Here is a 10,512-nt window from a genome sequence, read left to right as displayed (position 1 = left end):
ACCACACTTCAGCACAATGCGTAGAGCTCGAAGCAGTACATCAAGCGTTACACAAACTTTCCACTATATCTTTTAACCTTTACTCAGACTCTCGTTATATTGTAAATATTATGATTCACTTAGAAACTGCTAATTTACATGACACTGACTGATCCGAAGTGATTATTCTCTTACTACAGCTTCAAGCTTTACTCAGGAAACGTTCTCACCCTTGTTTCTTTGGCCATATACGAGCTCATACAGATTTACCTGGATCTCTCTCTGCAGGAAATACTTACGCTAATCAACTTACTAAAACTGCCTATCTAGCATTATCTCCTTTAGATGCAGCCAAAGCCTCGCATTCTCTCCATCATCAAAATACCGCTAGCCTGCGCCAGCAGTTTTGAATCACAAGGGAACAAGCTCGGCAAATTGTTAAACTCTGTTCTCAATGCCCTTTAACCACATTCATTCCTCCCACAGGAGTCAATCCACGAGGCTACAAACCAGGCCAACTATGGCAGATGGACGTAACCCATATTCCATCTTTCGGGAAACAAGCTTATGTCCATGTTTCAATTGACACTTTTTCTGGTTTTATTTTTGCATCCCCTCATACAGGAGAAGCCGCTAAACATGTTATTGCTAACTGTTTACAAGCCTTTACTTTCCTAGGCATCCCCCACACTATTGTCCAGCCTATATAAGTACGGCATTCCAAAAGTTTTGTACTACTTTTTGAATCCAGCATAAAACAGGCATCCCATATAATCCTCAAGGACAGGGAATAGTTGAGTGAGCTCATCAGACTTTGCAAAGGCAAATTGAAAAAATAAGGAAGGGGGAGTATGTAGATACCCCTGCTAACATACTTAACAGAGCTCTTTATTCCCTTAATATTTTAAATGGTGATGCTCAGGGCAAAACCACAGCGGAGCAACAGTGGTCCTCACTATCCAGATCCCACCCTTGGGTACAGTGGAAAGACTTACTTACAGGACAATGGCATGGCCCCGACCCTGTTCTGATATGGGCTCGGGGGTCTGTTTGCGTATTTCCTCTGAGCCCCGTTGGATCCCCAGCCGCTATGTCCGGCCCTTTCAAGGTCAAGATGGAGGACAAAGTGGAACAAGAACTCACTCCACCATTCAAGAGGCTACGGGTCGGTCCACTAGCACCCGTGCCACCACCGCCACCACGGAGATCACGGATGACTCGGAGCATATCTCCACCAACTTGGGGACAGTTGAAGAAGCTAACTATAGAGGCCGAGGCCATGGTCGTTCGCCAAGGGGCACAACAAACTGCTGAGACTTTGTTTCTTGCCATGCTGAGTTTGATTGGATATGTGTCACCCCTAAGATATATAATGGTACTATGTGGCATTGGGATCGAGTTTGCAACCACCTGTTAGGAGTTTGGGATCAGACTAACTTCACTTTAGATATCAGTAGATTACATGGAGAGATTCAAGCTATTAATGATGCAGGTTCCGCTCTGTTGCCTCCTAGCAAAGTAACACAGAATATTTTTAATGAAATTCAAAGCCTTATGTCCTTTCATGGGTTACAGTCTTTTATTTGGTCTCTGTTAGTTGCTGTTACCCTTGCTCTCATTATTCTCTGTTTACTTCCAGTCTGCTTCCGAACCATAGGATCTAGCATCCGATCCCAGCAAATAGGGCTACATGAACTTCGCCTAAAAACAAAGAAGGGGGATATGTTGGAGACCAGGTGTAAGCTGACATGGTCCTTGAACCTGAAGGGACTAGCGAGGCTGTCCCCTACCCACACAGTTTTCCCAGGCTTGTTTGGATGGCGGTTATGGGTAGAATGAGAGCAACCTTTCATAGCTTACCAAGAAGTCTGTAACTATTTACTGAGATTTGCTGTACTGAGAATTTGTCCTTCTGCTCTGTCTCTCCCTTAGAGATTAAGAGGAACAAAGAATACATTCCTCTTGACAGATCTCCTATTCAGTGTTTTGTGTATAAAAGGCATTATGCAGTTAATAAACTTGGTGTAGTCTCTCGATGACCTGTAGTCCTCCCAATCCCGCTCTCCTGTCTTTCTTTCTTTTCTCAATTCCCACCTCCCTACCTCAGTCCAGTTCAACCTGTCAGGCTGGCCCTGGCACTCCCCCTTGATGACGTCAGCACTTCTGGCGGGTCCCCGGTCCCCAAGTCCTTGTCCACCAGAGCACTTCTGGTTGTTCACCTGGGCCAGACCATATCCTTGGTCACCTCAGAACTTCCGGCTCTCCACCTGGCCCCTCCCCATTGATGACATGAACACTTTAAGCTGGTTACCGGGCCCAACCCTTGTTCATGTGACTATTCCACGCTGTTCCCCAGGTCCTTGTTCGCCTCTCCATGAGCCACACTGGCTGGATACTTAGCTCCTAAGAAGAGGGGTGACTTCCCAATCTCTGGAAGTTGGCTTAAGGGCCTCACACCCACAGCCCCAGGTCACCTTCTGCTCTCAGACTGCCTCTTTCCCGGTGGGAGGTTGGCAAGCAGGAAGCCGCCAGCAATCCTTTAAGACAACCCCGGGGCGTCCATGAGGCCAGGGATCCCCACGGTCTCCAACATGGGGACATCTCACTCTGGAGTGACCTGTGACTCTGACAGCCCTGACTATGGGCTTTGATATCTAGGAAAAAGCAGTGTTGAGGCCCTGTAAACCCTTTCCATACTGGGAGTAAATACCTGCCCCTTCCATGGTCACTTAAATTTTGTCGCGAATTGAGGGCCAGCTTTTTGCTTAATTTCTGGGAAACGTCCTTCCGTCAGGAAAGGTACCTTCTCGCTGCCTTCCAGAATATGGAACACAGGAAGTGAAGCATCCATCTTACATAAATACTGCTGTTTGAAATTTTAACCCTGCTATTTGGCTTCTGTAAATTCTTGCTTGCTAAGACTACTCCCACTTCAGAGAGGCCATTAAACCTTCCCCAGACAAGGTTATCAGTGCTGGTGCCAGGCCAGGCCTCTGGTTGAGGTCTCAAGGCCCCAGCACATACGGGCTCTTTAAGAACTTGCAAAAGTGGCCGGAAACACCCCATATTTGGGAGACAAATGAGGTAAAAACATAGAAATAGGGAAAATTCCTGCATGTTGGGGCCCAGAATTTGAGAGACATTTTCCTCTGGACCCGCTCGTAATAAATGTAACTCCATCTCTCTAAGTATTGCTTTGTTCTTCTTCGGTTTTCTGTAACATTATTGGTTCCCTGAACCAAGGAACAACTCTGCTTGGCCTCTTTAGCCTCCAGTGAATGGGCGGGGTTTGGGGCCCAGGAAGCTGGATAGGCCCCCGGGAGGTGCTGCTCTGCTGATTTAGCAGAATTGAACCAGGGGACTCCAGGTGCTCCCGAACCTCAGCCCAGGACCCGACCGGCATCTGGAGAGAGTGGACGGACACTTCTGGACCTGTCAACAGAATCTTTGAGGTAGGGGCCCCGTCAGTTCAGCCCACTCCAAGTCAGTGGGAGGGGGAGCTTGATCACCTCCCCGGAAGCCATATGGATTCCTCAGGCAAATTAATCAGGAGTCAGGAATCAGGTGACTGTTTAAACTCTGGGTGAATATCTGGTAGAAGTCAAAAACTAGGACTAGCTAGTTTATAAATGTGGGACTCTGGAGGTGAATGAATTCAGATTCGATTAAGGAATTATGAGTTCACTCTGCTGTTTGTTTGTGTGGGACTAGCCAATTTGCTACCGAGAAGGGGGACTGGACGCAGTCTTAACTCCTCCAGTAGGTTCTCACCAAGATGTTGGTTGAGAATTCTGTTTTGGGACATGGGTGCTGGGAGTGCCCCCATGCCCATCTGGGGAGTTGGGCATTGTTTCATTTATCTGCTCAGTTCCAGTTTGGGCTAGTCTACTGAGAGAGTGTGAGTATGGATGTTTGTCTGTCTTGGCATAATTATCTGCTCATTAACTGGTCTGTGTGAAGCAAAAGCTACTTTGATTTATTCTGCATTTCTGTTGATTCATCTGGCTAAAATGTTTTATTTATTAAAGGCTGAACCTGTAATGGTCTACAAACATCTTAAGCAGCGCTGCTGAGTTATTTTTCTCAGAGATGGTTTGCTCTCTATCACAGTGGGAGGGAATCAGCCCACTTAGCTAATAAAAACTTCTCTCTAATTTTGTATAAGTAAAGGTTTCAGTTTGCTCTGATTTGTGAAATTGCTGTATTAAATTGAAATTTTAAAGTCCTAGGGTTAATTTAAAGGTATAAATTTATGACATTTCAAAGAACAAAGAACTTTTATTTATGGCTTTCTTATCTCTTTTGGTGATCGGAGACTTCCAGGGGCAGGGCTTACAGCTCCGCAGGGCGGAGAGATTTACAGGCCCTGTCCCTGTCTGTGACATCATAATCCAACGTGAGCCACCTGTGGTGGAACTAAGGCTGAAGTTATTATTAACTATCTATGGACCCCCAATTCTAATAGCATCTGTAACTGGATTAAAGATCTTTTCTTTCAGGAGGACTTCCAGGCTTTCAGTTCCCAAGAAATCTCCCTACACACCCTTATCTTCCTCCTCCCTATCTTTCCAGGCTGACTAAGAGTCATTTTTCTCCACAGGTCAGACCTCAGCCTTCGAAAGGGAGGACTACTACAGTGGTAGTCTGTAGTTTTCTCTGAAACTCCCACTGTTTCTATTTCTCCCCTCTATAGGAATTGTCTTCCTCTGACTCACAATCGGGAAGAGAGACAAGCAACTGGACTGGGGGACTGGACGGAGGAGGGGGCATTGTCAGCAGTTAATTATGAAGCAGGGAGAGATAGGTTTTTGTTGATTTTACTGGCTGCAGACTGTTCTGCTGGCGTAGGGGTATGGACCAGGTGTCTTATCAGAACTTCACTAGATTCAAGGTCTCAATTTTTCTGAAAGCGTAATTAATCTAGCTGCCCTGGTGATTTAAAACTGTTCGCTAGGCAGACTCATCCCCCAAGAGCCAGATGAAAGAAGCAGGTGAGGGGGGCTGGATGCCTGAGCTGCCTGCAGTGGCCCTGGAATAAGCCTCAGCAGCAGCAAGAAAAGCAGGGACAGCAGACATTTACCTGACACTAGAGCTGCCCCACTGCTGCCCAGTGAGTAATGAGTGTTTTACAATGAGCAGTACAAGACTTAGGCCTTTGGCTTGCTGGCTGCAGCAGTTAAACCAGAAGCCAGTGACTGCTACTAGCCTTCCTGCAGCCCCAGGAATAGAGCAGCAGGCCTGGGATCTGTAAAAGCAGCAGATAGAGCTAGTGAAAGCTCCCTGTTTGCAAATGTACTGAAAGGGTTCAGTACCTGTTGCTACTGGAAGAGGAGGGGCTGAGATCCCTTTCCAATGCACTCCCTTGGGAGAGGCCTGGTCCCTGCTCTGCCACAAATGGGACTGGCGGGAAGACTAGGGGTCTAATACCCAAGCCACTGCCACAGAAGCGTTTTGCAATATGCAACGCTGTTTCTAACTGCAACTCTGGCTGTTTTGGACTGGCAGCTTAAAGTCAAAGAGCAAAGGAAAGGCATTCTCCCTGGACCGGGGAGCCTTCAGGACTTTGAGATTCTCCAAGAGAGGAGGAGTCTGACTGAGGGATGGCAGAGACCCTGTTGAGTTAGAAGGACCTAAGGCCACATGTTAAACTTATAAATTACAGCTTTCTAGGCAGATGTCCAAGCCCAGATATGTAGGGGTTATGCTGCCTGTTTACAGCAAAACAATTTTCTCCCGTGCCAGAATACAATTTAGGGAAATTAGGCTGTGTTTATGGCTAGAAAGAAGAACTGACCACCATGCACAGCCCTGACAGTGACCTGCAGAAAGCTGTATAATAGATTTAGATGATACCTGCGACTTCATGGGCTGACTCCAGAAAGACAAGGACAATTTTGCTTTGTGTAGGAAGGTTAAGAATAGACTTTAGTCACCTCCATAAGATATTTGTATAGCCCTACCATATGTCATATATGGTAGCAGAAGATTTGGTTACCTAAGGTGGCCACAGTGCCAATGTTACTGTCTTGCAGGACTGTGTGACCATGCCCATGTCAGGGGTGGCACAAACCTCAACTTTAGGAAACTGGGGAAGGCCTGTTTGGAACAGAGGGAAGTAGTGAGTACCAGCCCTTTGTTACAGGAATTACAGACCCCGTGAGGTCCTGTGACATATGAGACCCTGTAAAGCAATAAAGCTCCCTTAGTCCTTTCTCAGAGGGCATGTCACCCCTCCCAGAGACCATATGAAATTTTAAGGACAAGTTAAGTAGGGGGAACCCTACTACAAGGACAGCAATAATTGTCTACTTGAATATAGACACATTTTGAATTTCTCCTTGTCATTTGAAGACAGTTATATTACTCTGAAGAATCCATAGAAAGGACTGACAAGGAAAATCAGAAGATCTTAAAGCAGGTCAGTATATTTTTCTCCTTATATAATTCTTCTGAAATTTGGCAATGCTTAATAAGTCATGGCAATACATTTCTCTGCATAAATTCAATAAGACCGGTTTCTAATAGTGGTTTTATTGACCGGAAACTTTGACTGCAGTGTCATGTTTTAAAGAGCCCTGTCTGAACTCTGAAGACTTGACGCCAATAAGAGTGCCAAGGAAAAGCCTGGTATCCTGCTTGGGAGCCCTGAAAATGGCTGGCGCTGGAGCATCAGGCCCATGCTCTACCATCACTGGTGGTTGGTCAGAGTAGAAGGGGAGCAATAAGGACGACTCTGCGTCCCTGCGGAACCCCACACACTCTAGGCTGTGATGAGTAGGAGGACTACTGAGATGGGCCTTAAAACCTAGGGCATGGGCCCAGGTGGAGTCGCTGCAGGTGAGGGATTCACCTAACTCAGCAGATACTATAGGCAGGCCTGACGGCAGCTGGATGGCTTGGCTTCCAGGCCCTACGGGGCACAATAAGATTCAATCATGAAATTCCGGCAAAGGTAGTCAGTTACTATTCTTGTTGTGTTTATGCAAACAATCAGGCCAAATTAAATACAATAGGTAAATTAGTCTTTATCTGGCTCTTTTGATAAACATAGAGGTAATTTTGAGGAGAAAAAATCTGTTTTAATAGAGGTCATTAAAACTGAAATGTTTTCTTTCCCTTCCACTGGACCATTTGTTACAGTTTGTCTCTGCCAGGTCACAAGCCCACCTCCTTCTGGGCCCAGGACTCATCGTCCCTGTGACAGAGAGCAAGGATCTCTTGGTTCTGAGAGAAAACTCCGTCCCTCTTCCGCACGAAGCTGCTACAGAAGAAATTCAACGTCCATTTTCCCTAAAAGAATTCAGAGCCAGGATCCTTGAGGTAATATATTAGGCAGTTAGATAGACATGAGCAGAGCAGGGACGATGGGCCAACTAGCGCTACAGGATGTAACTAAGTCTTTCCACCTCTACGTATGTGAGATAAGAAGCATAGGCAAAGAGGTACTCACCAAAGTCTCAGCCCCTAGAAAAGGCTGGTAGCCTATTTGTCCAAAAGACTTGACCCCTTTGCATTTGGGTGACTTACTTGCCTCTGGGTGGTAGCAGCCACAGCTATGCTTATTAAAAATCAAATAAGTTAACCCTAGGGCAGTAACTAATCCTAACTGCCCCACATGAGGTCGAGGTTTTACTCCAGAACACACAAGAGCACTGGATGTCAAACACTTGAGTCACCCAGTTTCAGGCTCTCTGGTAGACAAAAGAAAAATCAGTAACAATGTATACTGATAGCAGGTATGCATTTACAACAAGGTAAGGGTTCTCCACAGAAGCAAGAGGGAACTGGGCCACAGATGAAGCTGCCCAGGAGGCTGCCCTAAAACCAGTGGGGCCTCTACAGATTCTAGTGACTCTTCCAGATCCTGACCTACCCAATCTAGAAAAGCTAAAATCCATAACCAGTCTCTATTCAAGTTCTTACAGCCTTTACAGTCTACCCAGGAAGCAATCCAGAAGCACATCTGAGATGCTCTGCCTGTAAAAACTTCTGATCTGGTTCATCCCTTCCACCCTGGTGACTCTGTTTGGGTAAAGAAATTTGCCACCTAAGGACTGACTCCTACCTGGAAAGGACCACCTCCATGGCAATCAAGGTCAATGGAATCCCAACCTGGCTTCATCACACTGGCTTAAGACAGCCCAGGAAAAACTGAGAGTCCAGGACTCTTCGGACTCTCTAAAGATTACTCCTGGCCCTAATTATGGGCCCTTATCTTATAAGCAAGCCCACTAACTTTATTAGGCAGAAAATTAAGATTATAGTCCTCAGGGGTAAATATAACTACAATGACTAAGAGTCAATGATTTGACTCATGTACATAAAACCAGTGGGGAATGAAGCATCCATCTTATATAAATACTGCTGTTTGAAATTTTAACCCTGCTATTTGGCTTCTGTAAATTTTTGCTTGCTAAGACTACTCCCACTTCAGAGAGGCCATTAAACTTCCCCAGACAAAGTTATCAGTGCTGGCACCAGGCCAGGCCTCTGGTTGAGGTCTCAAGGCCCCAGCACATATGGGCTCTTTAAGAACTTGCAAAAGTGGCTGGAAACACCCCATATTTGGGAGACAAAGAAGGTAAAAACATAGAAATAGGGAAAATTCCTGCATGTTGGGGCCCAGAATTTGAGAGACATTTTCCTCTGGACCCGCACGTAATAAATGTAACTCCATCCCTCTAAGTATTGCTTTGTTCTTCTTCGGTTTTCTGTAACAGAAGGTGGGGAGTTTCCAACCTCTTTGGATCCTCCAATGCATTCACCTGGCTCTACCAGCCTTTACACTTGACCACTTCCAGCTGTTGACCTGGCAGCAAGCCTTGGTCTACCTGAGGATTTCTGGCTGTTCACTGGGACAAACCCAACCACTAGGCCTCATTACCGCTTCCGGCTGTCTACGTGGCCTCTCCCCCTTGATGACTTCAGCATGTCCGGCCTGTCCCCTGTCCCCAAACCCATAATCACCTAACCACTTCAGCCTGTCCACGTGGCCCATCCCCCTTGTTGACATCAGCACTTCTGGCCGGTCCCCGGGCCCCAAACCCTTAACCACCTTAGCACTTGGGGCTGTCCATGTGGCCCGTCACCCTTGATGACATGAACACTTTAAGCTGGTTCCCAGGCCCAACCCTTGTTCATGTGACTATTTCCCACTGTTCCCCAGGCCCTTGTTCGCCTTACCAATGAGCCACACTGGCTTGCTACTTAGCTCCTAAGAAGAGGGGTGACTTCCCAATCTCTGGAAGTTGGCTTAAGGGCCTCACACCCAAAGCTCTCAGACTGCCTCTATCCTGGTGGGAGGTTGGCAAGCAGGTAGCCGCCAGCACTCGTTTAAGACAACCCTAGACGACCATGAGGCCAGGGATCCCCCATGGTCCCCAATAAGGGGGCATTTCAAACTGTAGTGCCCTTCAACTCTGACAGCCCTGCCTATGGGCTTTGATATATGGAAAAGAGCAGTGTTGAGACCCTGAAAACCCTTTCCATACTGGGAGCAAAGACCTGCCCACTCTATGGTCACATAAGTTTTGTGGAGAAATGAGAGCCAGCTTTTTGCTTAATTTCTGGGGAACTTCCTTCCCTGAGGACAGGTACCTTGTCGCTGCCTTCCAGAATATGGACCACGGGAAGTTGGGAAGTTTCCGACCTCTTCAGATCCTCCAATGCATTCACCTGGCTTTACCAGCCTTTACACTTGAGCACTTCCAGCTGTTGACATGGCAGTAAGCCTTGGTCTACCTGAGGATTTCTGGCTGTTCACTGAGACAAGCCCAACTACTTGGTCCATTACCACTTCCGGCTGTCCACGTGGCCCCTCCTCCTTGATGACTTCAGCACGTCCGGCCTGTCCCTGGGTCCCAAATCCATAACCACCAGAGCACTTCCCCCTGTTCAAAAGGCCCCTCCTCCTTAATGATGTCAGCACTTCAGCCGGTCCCCGGGCCCCAAACCCTTAACCACCTTAGCACTTGGGGCTGTCCACGTGGCCGTCCCCCTTGTTGATGTTAGCACTTCCGGCCAGTACCTGGTCCCCAAGCCCTTGTCCAACAGAACAATTCCGGCTTTTCACCTGGTCCAGCCCATATCCTTAGTCACCTCAGCACTTCCGGCTCTCCACGTGTTCCCTCCCCATTGATGATATAAACACTTTAATCTGGTCACAGGGCCCCAACCCTTGCTCACGTGACTATTTCTGGCTGTTCCCCAGGCCCTTGTTCACTTGACCAATGAGCCACACTGGCCGGCTAAGGAAAGGGGTGCCTTTCCAATCTCTGGAAGTTGGCTTAAGGGCCTTACACCCAGAGCCCCAGGTCACCTTATGCTCACAGACTGCCTAATCCCCGGTGGAGAGGGTGGCAAGCAGGGGGCTGCCAACACTCCTTTAAGACAATCATGGGTGTACAAGAGCACAGGGAGGCCCCATGCTCCCCATCATAGGATCATCTCATTCTGGACTGACCTTCGATGCAGACAGCCCTGCCTCTGGACTTTGAAATCTGGGAAAAAGAAGTGTTGAGGCCCTGCAAACTC

The 10,512-nt window shown here is 47.3% G+C and overlaps 1 pseudogene across 1 annotated transcript in view; it reads left to right on the top strand.

The window, feature by feature from the left end:
• The first annotated feature begins 1,069 nt into the window (after positions 1-1,069).
• The window catches only part of LOC308244131 (protein SPT2 homolog), a 65,156-nt pseudogene continuing 55,713 nt past the window's right edge, over positions 1,070-10,512 (top strand). Inside the window, exon 1 of the transcript in view lies at positions 1,070-1,264. The product of the transcript in view is annotated as a protein SPT2 homolog (transcript). The remainder of the gene's footprint in view (positions 1,265-10,512) is intronic.

Source organism: Plecotus auritus, assembly GCF_963455305.1.
Source record: "Plecotus auritus genome assembly, chromosome: 3".
NCBI lineage: Eukaryota > Metazoa > Chordata > Mammalia > Chiroptera > Vespertilionidae > Plecotus > Plecotus auritus.
Note: the sequence above shows the minus strand (reverse complement) of the source record. Positions and strands in the feature narration are given on the sequence as shown.